Below are 16,987 nucleotides of genomic sequence, written 5' to 3' on the forward strand. Positions count from 1 at the left end.
TTTGCTTTCATGTTTCTGTGACATGAAGGGTCATAGATGGCAATTGGGCAGTAGTATGCTCCTCCTGCTAGATATGGGAGATCAAGGGACAGTCCAGTGTCCCTGACGACTATATCAGCAGGAATTATGACCAGCTGTAGCTCCTCACAGACGACATGTTTCAGATGGAGCAGCAGTTGGACACATTGCAGAGTATGCAAGGTACAGAGAGTGTGATAGACACTGTTAACAGTGAAGTGGAGACACCACAGGTTCAGTCAGCCAGATGTGTGACCGCCAGGAGAAGCAGGCAGGTAGTGCAAAAGTCTCCTCGGGCTATTCCCTGCTCAAACTGGTATATAGTTTTGGATACTGTTGAGGGGCATAGCCTCACAGGGGAGAGCAGCAGCAAGGCTTATGGCACCTCGACTTACTCTGCTTAGCCCGGGGTCTGGCAAAGTCAAATGAGACTCATTAGTCAGGGGCACAGACAAGTGTTTCTGTGGCTGAGATAGAATCTTCAAGATAGTGCGTCGCCTCCCTGTTGCCAGAGTTAAGGAAATTTCTGTGTAGTTCTTTGAAATTCTTAAAGTGTGGGTGAGCAACTAGTGGTCATTGCAAACATTGGTACCAACAACGTAGGTAGGAAAAAGGATCAGATCCTGTACCGGTGATTATAGGCAGTTAGGCAGAAAGTTAAAATGCAAAACCTCAAGTATAGTAATTTCTGGACTAGTTCCAGTGCCACATGTTAGTCAAAGTAGGAATAGGAGAATTTGGCAAATGAATGAGTGGCTTGAGAGCTGGAGCAGGGGGAAAGGATATAGATTCCTGGATCATTGGGATCTCTTCTGGGGTAGAGGAACCTGTACAAGAGGGACACCAATATCCTGTTTTGGAGATTTGCTCAGGAGGATTTAAACTAGGCTGGTAGGTGGGTGAGAGCCAAAGCAGTAGGGAGGCAAAACAGCAGGTTGAGCACAGAAGCTAATGAATTAAATCACAAAAGCAGCATTGGTAATCCTAGAACTGCACAGGGCAGGCAACAGCATGGCAGGACACAAGGGTATTTCGGTTAAACTGCAATTATTTCAATGCAAGATGCTGGCAGGCAAGGCAAATGAATTTGGGGCATAAGTGGGTACATGGCACTGGGATATTATAGCTATTACAGAAAAATGGCTGTGTCAACAGGACTGGCATCGCAATGTTCCAGGGTACAGATGCTATCGGAAGGATAGAAGGGAGGCGAGAGAGATAGGAGAGTTGCATGTTTGATTAGGGAGAACGCCCCAGGAGTATGTTTCTTTTGTTCAAGATTATTTTGCATTTGTAACAAATTGTGACATTTCAAATGTAAGACTCACATGCACATGGATCTTTTTTGATATTTCTCATGGTGGTAATACGCTGTACTGACAGAGGACATTCTTGAGGGTTCATCCACTAAGTCTATATTGATAGAACTGAGCATAAAAAGGTGGAGATCACTTTGATAACATTGTACTATAGGTCACTAATAGCCAGAAGAAGGTAGAGGAGCAAATATGAAAGGAGATTGCCGATAGCTGCAAGGAAAATAGGGTTGTAAGAGGGGATTTTAACTTCTTAATGTCAACTGTAGTGTTAAATAGTGTTAAAGGCTCAGTTGTAGGAGAAATTTTTTAAGCATGTTCAGGAAGAATTTCTCATGCAGGACAAACCAGCCAAGGAATTCTCAGAGGCCTGGTACTCAACCCAGAACTCCATCAACAAACATGTGGAAATAGAACCTATATCCCAACCACTGTGAAGCAGGACCAGAAATGAGTCTAACTACCACATCAAACAAGACTACATAAATCACAAGTAGGACAGACCAACAACACTTCATCGGAGGCGCACTAGTGATGTTACCTAGTCTGGTGACAAAATATCTATGAACCAGCCTACCAGCAACAACACCTTCTCATGTAGTATGTAGATGGCCTACGATTCTCTATTCTACGAATACTACAGAAGGGCAAAACTTGACCTCCTCTTGGGAAATAAGGCGGCAGCAGAAGTGATGGAAATGTTAGTGAGGGAACATTTCAAAATCGGTAACCATTATTTGACTAGTTTTGAAATATATGTGGGAAGGGATGGATCTGGTTCATAAGTTAAAAGTTTTAAACTGGGGCTGGACCAATTTTATTGGACTAAGACAGGATCTTTCAACAGTTTATTGGAGGAGGCTGTTTGCAGGCAGCAGGAGGTCTGGTAAGTGGGAGGCTCTCAAAAGTGAGTTAATGAGGGTTCAAGGCCAACATGTTCCTGTTAGAGCGAAGGGTAAGGCTGGCAGGAGTGGGGAACCCTGGATGCCTGGAGTTATTGAAGCCCTGCTTAAGAAAAAGAAGAGGAATATGATATGGAAAGGCAGCTGATATCAAGTGAATGCCTTAAGGAGTAAAGAGGGTGTCACAGCACACTTAAGGGAAAAATCAGGAGGGGTAAATTGGGACATGGAATGGCTTTGGCAGATAAGGTAAAGGAAAATCCAAAGGGATTCTACAAGTACATGAAGGGCAAAAGAATAACTAGGGAGACAATAGAGCCTTTTAAAGCTCATCAATGTTGTCTATGAGCGCAGCCCTAAATCAATATATCTCGCCAATCTTTACCATCAAGAAAGACATGGATGCTAAGCAACTTGGGAAATAAATACTTATGCCTTGAATAGAGTCCACATTACAGAAGAGGAGATGCTGGAGGTCTTAAAGTGCAGTAAGGTAGATAAATCCCCAGGACCAGACGAAGTCAGGACTTCGTGGGTGGCGAGGGAAGAAACTATGGGAACCCTAGATATTTGTATCAATGACAGCCACAGGTAAAGTGCCCAAAAATTGGAGAGTTGCAAATGTTGTGCCATTATTTAAGAACAGGTGCAGGGAAATATCTGGGAACTACACACTGATGACCCCAACAGAGGTGAGTAAGTTGTTAGAGGGGATTATGAGATACAGGATCTACAGGCATTTGGAGTGGCAAAGACTCATTTGGGACAGTCAGCATAGCTTTGTGCATGGGAAATTGTCTCTTGCAAATCTGAGCGAGTTTCTTGAAGGGCAACCAAGAAAGTAGATGAGGGCAGTGCAGTATATGTTGGCTACATAGATTTACCAAGGTCCTTGACAAGGCACTGCATGTTGGGTTGTTGAAGAAAGCTAAACCTCACAGGATCCAGGGAGAGCTAGCCAATTGCATATAAAATTGGCTTGAAGATAGAAGACAGTGGGTGATGGTAGAAAATTGTTTTCCAACTAGATGCCTGTGGCCAGCGGTGCGCCACAGGGTTTGGTGCTGGGTCCGCTGTTATTCATCATTTATATAAATGATTCAGATGAGAATTTAGGAGGTATGGTTAGTAACTTCATAGATGATACCAAAATTGGTGGTATATTGGATAGTGAATTAGGTTTTCTGGAAATACAGCAAGATCTTCATTAACTGGGCCAGCAGGCCAAGGAATCGCAAATGGAATTTTAATTTGGATAAATGCAAGGTGTTACATTTTGGTAGGTTAAAACCAGCGCAGGACTTAGGCATTCAATGATAGGGCCCTGAGGAGTATTACAGAATGAAGCGATCTAGTGGTACAGGTTCATAGCCCCTTGAAAGTGGAGTCACAGGTAGAGAGGGTAGTGATGAAGGCTTTCAACATGCTTGCTTTTATCAGTCAGAGCATTGAGTATAGGAGTTGGGACAACTTTTTGCAGTTGTACAAGACATTGGTAAGGCCATACTTAGAGTACAGTCTGCAGTTCTGGTCGCCATCTTGTCAAAAAGATATAATTGAATTACAAAGAGTGCAGAAAAGATTTATGAGGATACTCACTGGACTGGAAGTTATAAGTAGAGGCTAGGTAGGCTGGGACCTTATTCTCTGGAATGTAGGAAACTGAGGGGGGACCTCATAGTGATCTATAAAATTAAGAGAGTCATAGACAATGTAGATAGCCACAGCTATGGGAAGGGAGTCTAAAACTGGAGGGCACAGTTTTAAGATTGCGAGAAAAGACACAAAAGGGCCCCGGGGCAACTTTTTCACTCAAAATCTGGAATGGCCTGCCAGAGTTAGTGTGGAGATGAATAAAATTTCTTTGTTTAAGAAACATTTGGATAGGTCCATGGATGGGGTAGGTATGAGGGGGAAAAGGAACCAAACAAAGACAAGCGAGATTAGATTAGTTGAGAAAACAGCTTGATATGGACTTTTTGGGGAAAAGGGCCTGCTTCCACACTGTAAACCTCTATAACTCTAATACCATGTTAACCAAGTCCTAAAGGACATGCCTGCCAAACTGGTTGTGTTAGGTTGTGAAAAAATGAATGAGACTATACAAGTGACTTGAAATCAACCTCACCCATTTACCTGTCACAGACTTACTTTCCACGGCAGCACTGATAGGATTCACCACTATGTGGTCCTCATACGGAAAACTATAATGTTTAACCTATATTGCCTTATCGCTTTGGTAAATGGAATTAAAACAGAACAAATCCAGAAGCTTAAACTGGGCACTGCGGAGGTATTGTGGAACATCAGCAGAACTGCATTCCTCGCCATCTAAAACCTAATGGACCAGCGAATTTCTTCAAGACAGAGGGCCAACTTAACAAAATACCACTGAACAGCATGCCAGACACAGCAACAGGTATACTTTAAAAATTATACAATCTTGATGAAATCACAACACAGGTTAAAATTATTCGCAACAGCAGAAGCAGAATGTCATAGATAAACCAAAGTGACCCAACGAGATGATTGAAATAATGTTCTGCAGTACTGCCACATCCAATCTTAAATTATGATGGGTAATTAATCAGCTATTTGGAGGAGAAGGCAGCTCCCAACCAACAGTGCTGTCCTCAACGATGGCAGATTGAGTGCAAAAGAAAGCCTGAAGTGGCCACAATCACCGTTAGCTGGAATCACCACATGGGTGATTCATCCAAACCAGAATCTAGGATCCCCACTGTTACCAAAATCAATCTTCCGCCAAAACAATCAAATCTATAATAGGCCTACACAGTAGCAACAGTGGAGCATCTTCACCATATGGAATGGAACAATACTTTTTAAATTCATCTGTGGGACTTGGGCACCACTGGCTCGGCCAACATTTATTGCCCCTCCCTAGTTGTCTTTGAGAAGGTGGTGGTCAGTTGCTGTTAAGTGCTGCAGTCCATTGTTGCCTTTGTTATTTTCAGTGGCTAGACTGATGCCAGGTGGTCTATCCATTTTTTTTTGCCCTTTCTAGTAGTTGATACAACCAAATGGCTTTCTAGGACATTTCAGAGGACAGTTAACAGTCTATGGGCCTGGAGTCACACGTAAGCCAGGCCAGGCAAGGATGTCAGTTTCCTTCCCTGAAGAACATTAGTGACCAGACGATGATTTTTGAATAATTAATAATGGTTTCATGGTCATTTTTGAACTCTTAATTCCAGATTTCTTTTGTGAATTCAAATTCCACCTTCTGCCATGATGGGTATAAATATGGGTCACCAGAATATTACCTGGGTCTCTGGATTAACAATCTAGCAATAATATCACTGGAACCATCATCTGACAACAAAAAACCCGAAAAACCATGAATGCTGGAAATCAGAAACAAAAACAGGAACTACTAGAGCACCACCGTAAGTCGGGTAACATCTATGGACAGACAGCAGAGTTACTGTTTTAGGTCCAGTGATCCTTCTTCAGAATCCTTCTTTGAAAATGACAGTTCAACATCATCTTCTCAGAGTTGGTTAAAATGGGCCATTATGCTGGTTTTGCAGATGATATCCATTTCCAGTGCATGAACTGAAGCAAATTTTATAAAATATCTACTTGGTTACCTCAGTTGGCTGCTTTGTGATACAGAGTGTTGCGTACAATGTGAGGTCAATTCCTGCAGCTAGGATTATCATGAAAGGCTCTCCATCTTTCCTGACCCATGGTGACCCTCGTATTAAACTACCAGCAGTCATCTTTCTCTAATGAGAGCAATCCTCTTTCTTGGGGATGAGGGAAGAGCGTCTGAGAGTTCAATTGACTGGGCAGCTGGTTTGCAATGCAAAGTATTGCCAGCACTGCAGGATCAATTTTCACACCGCCTCAGCTTATTATGGAGAACTTTCCTTCTCAACCTCTCCCCTTGCCCTAGGTGCAGTGACCCTCAGGTTCAACCATCAACAGTTGTCTGTCTCTAATAGAGAGTAGCCCTTTGGATGGACAGATAAAAGGTTATTTTACCTTTTAATTATGTGTATCCTCCAATCTGATGTCAGCAAAAATAGTAATCTGCAACTATAATAAAAATTACGACGTGCTAAACTAAGACTAGTTTAAAAAGCGATTCATTGTGGATAAGCTAACAGGAATGTCACAGTAAGAATATCTATTTGGATATAGGTATTATGCTTCTTGAGCTAGACAAATGTTTCCATATTGAACCCAAATAGCTACAGCTTCAGGCTGAACAGTCAAATAAGATGTATTAAAATTAGTAATTAGGAAAACATGGATAAATTTAACAATACAGTGCAATTAAGAGATTAATTTTTCAGAACCAATATCATAATGGACCTCGTTTCACAATTTCAACTGAAAGTAATTAGAATTAACCCACAAGAAAAACATATTTTATGTCCCTTCACTTGCATTGTTGAATTGCATCAGTTCATTGAGGGGCCCTCGCCCCGTCCCGCTCTCTGGTGGGGGGTCTGGGCCCGGGATGCCGGCTTTTGTGCTCCTGGGATGCTGCTGGGCCTGCTGTGTTCATCCAGCCTCACATTTCATAAACAAATTGATTGTATACATTGGAGGAAATAAATATGATCTGATAGCCATTATAGGTAAAGTGGCTGCATGTTTCCAAGCAGTAATAGCTGGAAAAACTCAGGAGGTCTGGCAGCATTTGTGGAGCGAAAACATAGTTAATGTTTCAGGTCCAGTGACACTTCTTCAGAGCTGTGTGTTTTTCCAACAATTTCTGTTTGTGTTTTTGTTTTCCTGCATCCACAGTTATTTGGTTCTTTTGCATGATGACAATGATTGGACCTAAATATTAAGGAGTATATGTTATTCAAGAACAGGCAGCTAAAGGTTGTAGGAGTAACAATGTTAATCAAGAATTGAATTCTGCAATGATTAGAGATTACCATGGTTCAAGAAATTACAATGTAAAATCAGTTTGGATAGAGATGACAAATAGTGGGGATAAGCATTCCTGGTTGAGGTGGTCTACAGGTCTCCTCGTAGAAAGCACAACGCAAGAGAAATTGCATGAGAAGAAATTCTGGGTGCTTGTGATAAAGTGATGGCAATAATTATGTGTGATTTTAATCCACTCATAAATTAATCAGTTTGGCAACTGTATAAGTTCATAGAATGCCCTCAAGATTGTTTCTTAGAGAAGCGCATCGCTGAGATTATTCATTAAAAGCATGCCCAGGCAGCATTGACCACAGCAAGCTTGTATTTCACATTCAGTTTGAAAGGGAGAATGACTCTAAGACTAGTATTTTAAAAATGAGTAGTGGCAACTGTGTGGGTATTAAAACTAAGCGGCTAAAGTGAACTGAGAGACTAGCCTGAGTGACAGATTGAGAAGCAAGAGCAGACATTTAAGGAGATAACTCAGAAAAGTACATTTTGAGCATAAATAAAATCTCTAAAGAGGACTAGCCATCCATGGTTAAATTGAGAAGTTATGGAAAGCAGCGAACTTAAGGAAAAAGCATTAAAATAACGTAAAAATGAGTGGCAGGTCAGTTGAAGGCACAGTATATAAAGAAAGTAGCATGATCAAAGTTTAACCATGGGAATGAACACAGAAGAAATTAGCTGCAAATGCAAAAATGTTAATAAGAGTTTCTGCAAATATTTAAAAGGGAAAAAATAAATAAAGTGAGAGTAAGTTGATTGTTCAGAGAGCGAGAGTGGGGAGTTAACAGTTAACATGGGGAGGTGATGGCCTCGCAGTAAAGGCCATCACTGGACTGTTAATCCAGAGACCCAGGTGGTGTTCTGGGCACATGGGTTTGAGTCCTGCCGCGGCAGATGGTGGAATTTGAATTCAATAAAAATATCTGGAATTCAGGGTCTGGTGATGACCATGAGTCTATTGCTGATTGTCGGGGAAGGGCCCATCTGGTTCGCTGGTATCCTTTGGGGAGGGAAACTGCTGTCCATGCCTGGTCTGGCCTATATGTGACTCCAGATCCACAGCAATGTGGTTGACTCTTGACTGCCCTCTGGGCAATGAGGGATGGGCAATAGATGCTGCCTGGCCAGCGACGCTCTCATCCTGCTAATGAATAAAACAAAAGATAATATGGTGAATGAAATGAACTGTCGAAATGAACCTATAGAGAATACAAAAAAACGTACCTGTAACAACTACAAATCAGGATGCACAAGGGAGAGAATAATTTGATGAAATTACAATCACTAGGAAAACAGCACTGGGCAAACTGATGGAAGTGCGGCTGATTCCCTAGATCCTGATGGGCAGTGAAAAAGAGGTAGCTAATTGTGGATGCATTATAGTCATTTCTTTCACAATTTGCGAGATTCCGAAAAGATTCCACTAAACTGGAAAATTAGAAATATAACTTTTCTGTTCAAGAAGGGAGGGAGGCAGAAATGAGGAAACTAAGATCTGTTAGCTCGATGACTGATATGGGAAACGTGTTAGAATTGATCATTAAGGATATCACAGCTGGGTACTTGGAAAGCTTGAAGGCAGTCAGGAAGAGTCAACATGTTTTGGTGAACGAGAAATCATATTTAACCTGAGCTATACTCAGAGTTCTCAGGGGCAGTAACATGCACAGTCGATAGAGGATCAGCTGACGGACAAAAAGCAGACAGTGGGGACAAAAGGGTCTTTTTCAGGAAGGCAGCCGGAGACTAGTGGAGTTTCCGCAGGGATCAGTGTTGAGAGCATAACTATTCACTTTATACATTAATAATCTGGACAAAGAAACTGAGGACACTGTTTGTAGAAGACACAAAGACAGGTGGAGAGACAGACAGTGTGGAGATGTGGGAAGGCTGCAGAAGGATTTTGGCAAGCTAGGGAGTGGCAAAGAAGTGGCAGAGAGAATGCAGTATGGAAAAGTGTGAGGTTCTGCACTTTGGTCAGAAGAATGGAGGCATAGGTTATTGTATAAATGGGGGAAAGGCTTCAGAAATCTGAAGTATAAGGGGATTTAGGAGCCCTTGTTCAGGATTCTCTAAAGGTTAGAACGCAGGTTCAGTTGGCAGAAGGCAAAAGCATTGTTAGCATTCACTTCAAAAGGGCTAGAACAGAAGAACAGGGATGTACTTCTGAGGCTGTGTAAGGTTCTGGTTTGACTGTATTTATAATATTGTGAGCAGTGTTTGGCTCCATATCTAAGGAAGGATGTGCTGGCCTTGGAGGAGATCCATAAGACCACAAGATGAAGGAACAAAATTAAGATATTAGGTCTATTGAGGCTGCTCAACCATTCAAGCTTAGCTGATATGCTTCTCAAATCCATTCTCCTGCCTTCTCCTCATGGTCCTTGGTCCCCTTACTAATCAAAAATCTATTATCTCTGTTTTAACTGCACTTAATGATTTGGTCTCTACAGCCTTCTCAGCAATAACTTCCACAGATTAACCATCCTCTGGCTGATTAAATTCCTCCTCATCTCAGTTATAAAGGGCTGCCCCTTAACTCTGAGGCTGTGCCCTCAGGACCTAGTCTATCTTACCGGTGGAAATGTCTTCTCCATGTCCACGTGAAGCAGGTCTCAGTATTCTATACATTTCAGTCAAGTTCCCCACCCCCCTCATCAAGTACAGACCCAGAGTCCTCCACCACTCCACATATAACATGCCTCCCCTCCTTCCCCACCACCACCCCCCACCCCGCGCCCCGGCCAGGATCATTCTTCTGTAGAGGATGTTTACAAGTGTGGATGTGGAGAAGACATTTTCACCTGTGGGAGGGATTGGGGCCTGAGGGCACAACCTGGCACTAATGATATAGCCAGAAATAGGATTGAGGATATAAAAAGTGATTTCAGGGAGTTAGGATGGAAGCTACAAAGCAGGATGATCAGAGTAGTGTTCTCTGGTTTACTACCAGTGCCACGAGATAGCGAGGCGAGGAACAGGGAGCGGGTGCAGCTGAACACGTGGCTACGCAGCTGGTGTAGGAGGGAGGGCTTCAGATATGTAGATAATTGGGATGCCTTCTGGGGAAGATGGGACCTGTACAAGAAGGATGGGTTGCATCTGAACTGGAAGGGGACCAATGTCCTGGGTGGAAGGTTTGCTCGAGTAGTTCGAGAGGGTTTAAACTAGTATGGCAGGGGGATGGGAACCTGAGCTGTATACCGGAGGTGAGAGTTGATGCAGGTGAGGCAGCAGCAAGAGGTAGACCAGCTAGTGGGAAGGATTTTCCTGGGAAGGAACCAAGGGATCAGTTAAAGTGTGTTTGCTTTAACGCAAGGAGTATCAGGAATAAAAGTGATGAACTTAGAGCATGGATCAGTACCTGGTGCTATGATGTTGTGGCCATAACAGAGACATGGGTTTCTCATGGGCAGGAATGGTTGCTGGATGTTCCAGGGTTTAGAACATTTAAAAAGAATAGGGAGGGGAGAGAAAGAGGAGGGGGTGTAGCACTACTAATCAGAGAGGGTATCACAGCTACAGAAGCTTCCATTGTCGAGGAAGATCTGCCTACCGAGTCAGTATGGGTGGAAATTAGGAACAGCAAGGGAGTAGTCACCTTGTTAGGGGTTTACTACAGGCCCCCCAATAGCAGCAGGGAGATTGAAGAAAGCATAGGTCGGCAGATTTTGGAAAAGTGTGGACGTAGTAGGGTTGTTGTAATGGGTGACTTTAACTTTCCCAATATTGATTGGAACCTCCTTCGAGCAGAAGATTTGAATGGAGCTGTTTTTGTAAGGTGTGTTCAGGAGGGTTTCCTAACGCAGTACGTTGACAGGCCGACGAGGGGAGAGGCCATTCTAGACTTTGGTGCTCGGAAACGAGCCGGGGTAGGTATCAGATCTTGTGGTGGGAGAGCATTTTGGTGATAGTGACCATAACTGCCTCACATTCTACATAACTATGGAGAAGGAGAGGATTAGGCAAAATAGGAGGCTATTTAATTGGGGAAGAGGAAACTATGATGCGATTAGACATGAGTTAGGAAGCATGGACTGGGAGCAATTGTTCCATGGTAAGGGCACTATAGACATGTGGAGACTGTTTAAGGAACAGTTGTTGCAAGTGATGAGTAAATATGTCCCTCTGAGACAGGCAAGAAGGGGTAAGATAAAGGAACCTTGGATGATGAGAGCGGTGGAGCTTCTTGTGAAAAGGAAGAAGGTAGCTTACATAAGATAGAGGAAGCTAGGGTCTAGTTCAGCTAGACAGGATTACACGCAGGCAAGGAAGGAGCTCAAAAATGGTCTGAGGAGAGCCAGGAGGGGGCATGAGAAAGGCTTGGCAGAACGAAATAGGGAAAACACAAAGGCATTTTACACTTATGTGAGGAATAAGAGAATGGTCAAAGAAAGAGTAGGGCCGATCAGGGATAGCATGAGCACCTTGTGTGTGGAGTCTGAGGAGGTAGGGGAAGCCCTAAATGAGTTTTTTGCTTCTGTCTTTACAAAAGCAACAAACTTTGTAGTGAATGAAACCTTTGAAGAGCAGGTGTGCATGCTGGAATGGATAGAGATAGAGGAAGCTGATGTGCTGAAAATTTTGTCAAACATTAAGATTGACAAGTCGCCAGGCCCGGACCAGATTTATCCTCGGCTGCTTTGGGAAGCGAGAATTGCAATTGCTTCTCCACTTGCGAGGATCTTTGCATCCTCGCTCTCCACTGGAGTCATACCTGAGGACTGGAGAGAGGCAAATGTAATTCCTCTCTTCAAGAAAGGAAATAGGGAAATCCCCGGCAATTACAGACCACTAAGTCTCATGTCTGTCGTCTGGAAGGTGTTAGAAAGGATTCTGAGGGATAGGATTTATGACCATCTGGAAGAGCATGGCTTGATCAAATGCAGTCAACACGGCTTTGTGAGGGGCAGGTCATGCCTCACAAACCTTATCGAGTTCTTTGAGGATGTGACTAGAAAAGTTGATGAGGGTCGAGCTGTGGATGTGGTGTATATGGACTTCAGTAAGGCAGTTGATAAGGTTCCCCATGGTAGGCTCATTCAGAAGGTCAGGAGGAATGGGATACAGGGGAACTTAGCTGTCTGGATACAGAACTGGCTGGCCAACAGAAGACAGTGAGTGGTAGTAGAAGGAAAATATTCTGCCTGGAAGTCAGTGGTGAGTGGTGTTCCACAGGGCCCTGTCCTTGGGCCTCTACTGTTTGTAATTTTTATTAATGACTTGGATGAGGGGATTGAAGGATGGGTCAGCAAGTTTGCAGACGACACAAAGGTTGGAGGTGTCGTTGACAGTATAGAGGGCTGTTGTAGGCTGCAGCGGGACATTGACAGGATGCAGAGATGGGCTGAGAGGTGGCAGATGGAGTTCAACCTGGATAAATGCGAGGTGATGCATTTTGGAAGGTCAAATTTGAAAGGTGAGTACAGGATTAAGGATAGGATTCTTGGCAGTGTGGAGGAACAGAGGGATCTTGGTGTGCAGACACATAGATCCCTTAAAATGGCCACCCAAGTGGACAGGGTTGTTAAGAAAGCATATGGTGTTTTGGCTTTCATTAACAGGGGGATTGAGTTTAAGAGTCGTGAGATCTTGTTGCAGCTCTATAAAACTTTGGTTAGACCGCACTTGGAATACTGCGTCCAGTTCTGGTTGCCCTATTATCGGAAAGATGTGGATGCTTTGGAGAGGGTTCAGAGGAGGTTTACCAGGATGCTGCCTGGACTGGAGAGCTTATCTTATGAAGAGAGGTTGACTGAGCTCAGACTTTTTTCATTGGAGAAAAGGAGGCGGCGAGCGGACCTAATTGAGGTGTACAAGATAATGAGAGGCATAGATAGAGTTGATAGCCAGAGACTATTTCCCGGGGCAGAAATGGCTAACATGAGGGGTCATAGTTCTAAGCTGGTTGGAGGAAAGTATAGAGGGGATGTCAGAGGCGGGTTCTTTACACAGAGAGTTGAGAGAGCATGGAATGCGTTGCCAGCAGCAGTTGTGGAAGCAAGGTCATTGGAGACATTTAAGAGACTGCTGGACATGCATATGGTCACAGAAATTTGAGGGTGCATACATGAGGATCAATGGTCAGCACAACATCGTGGGCTGAAGGGCCTGTTCTGTGCTGTACTGTTCTATGTTCTATGTTCTGTTCTATTACTTTGATATTTAAATGTCATTTCAACTCATGCCATATGATGCACTAGATGCAACTTTTCCTGTCTACAAACTTGCGCAGTTTGTTAAGAAGAAAATGGTTAAAATAATGAATAAAAATAAATCATTGTCCCCAGGAATTGGCCTTAATACAGTTACATACATAATCAATACAGCAAAATCATCAGGCATTTGAGAATAATATCATCTTCAGTAGAAATTCACAGGGCAGAAAAATCATACATTTCCAGTTACTTTTCACTTGTAAAATCTTTCCAAAACAACAGTTGAGGATATATTCAATAAAAAGGTGTTAACAGTAAATGCTATTAGCAGAAAATAAGTCAGGAGAGAAAACCCATACAAATAAGGCATTGGTTAGGGATGGGGGTAATATAAAGTGTAATCAAAATGGAGGATGTTGAGTTCAAAACTTCAGACCGTGACCACGTTCAGTCTTTCACACTATAAGGTGCCTGTCCTGAAAATGAGGTTATCTCCATTCAACCTGCTTTGGATTGTGCTGGTCTTTGACATAGAATTTTGCAATGACTGGAAGTTAGGGGTCACTCTTATTAAAGCATTCTACAAAGCGGTAACCCATTCTGCATCTGGGGTCATACCAAAGTGGAGAAAACTGCATTGTAAAGCAAATAAAGTGGATTAGATTGAACAAAGTACACGAAAATCACTGCATTTGGGGCCTTGGACAGTGACAAGAGAGGAGCTGAATGAATAAGTATTACACCTCTGCGATTTCATGGGAAAGTGTGGGGGGTAGGGAGCAGACATGTTTGGAGTAATGGATGAGTGGACCTAGGTGTAATGGGGATAAACAGTCCCGGCAGCACACAGGCAAAGGAGGAAAAGAGAACATGTATTTGGCTGATCCATCCTGCAGGAGATGGTGGAAATGGTGGAGGATGATCTTTTGAATGCAGCAGTTGCTGGGGTGGAATGTGAGGACAAGAAGAAACCTGATTTGGGAGAGAGAAAAAAGGGAGGAATACAGATGAGCAGGAAAATGGTTGGACACAGCTGAGGGCACTGGTAAAACGAGATCATAGATCATAGAATCCCTACAGTATGGAATCAGACCCTTCGGCCCATCAAGTACACAATGACACTCAGAGCATCCCACCCGGACCCATCCCTTATAACCCACCTAATCTACATTTCCCTGAACATTACGGGCAATTTTGCGTGGCCAATCCACCTAGCCTGCACATCTTTGGACTACAGAAGGAAGCTGGACACCCAGAGGACACCCACGCAGACACCAGGAGAATGTGCAAACTCCACACAGACACAGTCACCTGAAGGTAGAATTGAGCCCGGGTCTCTGGTGCTGTGAGGCAGCATTGCGAATAGCTGAGCCATCGTGCTGCTGCCTCTACTGGGAGTTCTTCTACCACCTTTGAATCTCATTATCTCCGACAATTACTTTTGGTTCCCTGCGAAATTAAAACCTAGCAAACAGCAATAATTTGAGGAAAAGAAGAAAACATACGTATTACACACTGTTATGGAATCACCTAACATCGAGCAAAGAATAAAATCTGGAAGATTTCCAAGGTATTCTCACTAAAACTCAATAAAATAAATTTAATAAAAAGCAAAAGAACTGCGGATTCTGTAATTGAGGAACAAAAATAGAAGTTGCTGGAAAAGCTCAGCAGGTCTGGCAGTATCTGTGAAGAAAAAAAATCAGAGTTAACATTTCGGGTCTATCGACACTTCCTCAGTTCTGAAATGTTAAAATAATTTTGACGAGGGAATTGGGAGTCTAAAATATTTCCAGAAACACTGGCATTTCATTCCTGTGGACTAGATAAGTATTATTTGCAGAATTTAACTATTTTGACTTAATTACCATAAATTGCAATATTAAAAAGTGAGTTAACGTTTCAGAACTGAAGAAGGGTAACCAGACTCTAAGCATTAACTGACTTTTTTTAGTATAAATTTAATATTGCAATTTATGGTAATTAAGTCAATATAGTAAAATTCTGCAAATAATACTTATCTAGTCCACAAGAATGAAATGTCAGGTGTTTCTCAAAATATTTTAGACTTCCAATCTCGTCAAAATTATTTTAAATTTTGCTCCAAGGCATGTATTCATCAGTTTCATTTTATCTACAATTTCATCAATGCATGAACTAATTTTGATATAAATTTATTTAAATATTTAACATAACAATGGAAAATATTGTTCCCTAATTTTAACCACAGCTTTTCAAACTGCCTGAGTCCTCCAGTTCTGTAAACTGACTGTTTGCCAAGAAATGCAGTGTTCTCTCTACTTTTTACTGCATATCGAAGACCATGACCATCATTGCCTGTTTTCGTTTTCAAATAAAGTATATAAAATTCTTTCAGCATTCCTTTTTAACTTCAAGAATAAAAATCTTGAATATCCTAAAAAGCCCTGTCAAATACAGTGATGCACTTTTGAAGACAAAACAGTAAAGGTTGCACATAAAAGCAGCTTTGCATTTAAAGAGAGGATTTCTGGCTTATGTGTTGGCATTAAATTTGGCTGAAAGATTTTGCGATGTATAAAACGTTGCCAAGACAATGAGAAAATGGACGACAGATCTCATGGAGTCCTTCATTATTTACGTACTCCATGGCATTCTTACTGAAACTGTCCCCCTTTACTCAAGAGTATGGTAAGTAGCAGCCTCTCATCTGACCATGGCTGCAGCTTTTCAGTTTCATTGTTCAAAGGCTTCCCTTTGTTTTAGTGAAGAAACACACCGCTACGTGGACTCATCTCAGTTGTTCAAAACAGAACTTTGGTTCAAACGGAAATTAATAAATATTCAGAAAACTCCTCATAGGTGCATGAGAATTAGCCACTTGTCTTTGAAAATGTTTGGATGAGATGAAAGATCACTTTTAGAAGAGTTAACATTTTGCATGCCCTCAAATATGCTATCTCTTTCCAATATAAAATTGCATTTTAATTCAGGTGAAAATAGATACTGTCTTCTACTGATGGAAACTGCTAGTCAGAAGTGATTCCCTTTAAAAAACATATTTTCCATCTATTCCAAGTTTGAGGCTTATGATATTTTTAAAAGTAGCTGATGACTACATTCACATCAGTATTAACTACTTTAGTATGCCACAAAGCTGGCAATATTTAGAAATAGTGAGATAATATACTCAAAAAATTAGAGAAAATAAAAAGAAATCACTAACTGCCCTGAAAACAACTCTGAAAATTGTTCATATAGTGGAATATCAATTATCTGTCCTTGCATTATCCATAAAGTTTTTATGGAATTTAGCATTTAGTTTTCCACAGATCAATGAAGCCACAAATAAGTTGTTTAAGCAGGGTTTTTTTTAAAATTCAGAAAGACCAAGATTTTGCAATTTTTCTGGCTCAAAGTTGGGATGGGATCTTTAAGAGCAAAACACTCCCTGCCTCCAGCTGCAAAGAAGCCTACCAGATAAAGCGCTAACTAGTCATTAAATCGTGATCCATTGGACCGCTCAGCTAATCAAGTCCCAGGACAGTGATGTTCTGCCCAGTCTGAAGCTACTGGCCACCTGAGTGCCAGTAGCCACTGCAAGTGGCAGAGCAGTAGAAAACCCATGGAAGTCCCAGACTCAGGCTGTACAGAAGTGTGGAAGCCTGGGACAAGCATCAAGGTAAGTGTT

The 16,987-nt window shown here is 42.2% G+C and overlaps 1 protein-coding gene across 6 annotated transcripts in view; it reads right to left on the minus strand.

Annotated features, from left to right (window-relative positions):
- The window catches only part of atrnl1b (attractin-like 1b), a 959,007-nt gene that overhangs the window by 557,678 nt on the left and 384,342 nt on the right, over positions 1 to 16,987 (minus strand). The gene's annotated exons all lie outside the window — the stretch shown is intronic.

Source organism: Stegostoma tigrinum, chromosome 20 (genome assembly GCF_030684315.1).
Source record: "Stegostoma tigrinum isolate sSteTig4 chromosome 20, sSteTig4.hap1, whole genome shotgun sequence".
NCBI classification, from domain to species: domain Eukaryota; kingdom Metazoa; phylum Chordata; class Chondrichthyes; order Orectolobiformes; family Stegostomatidae; genus Stegostoma; species Stegostoma tigrinum.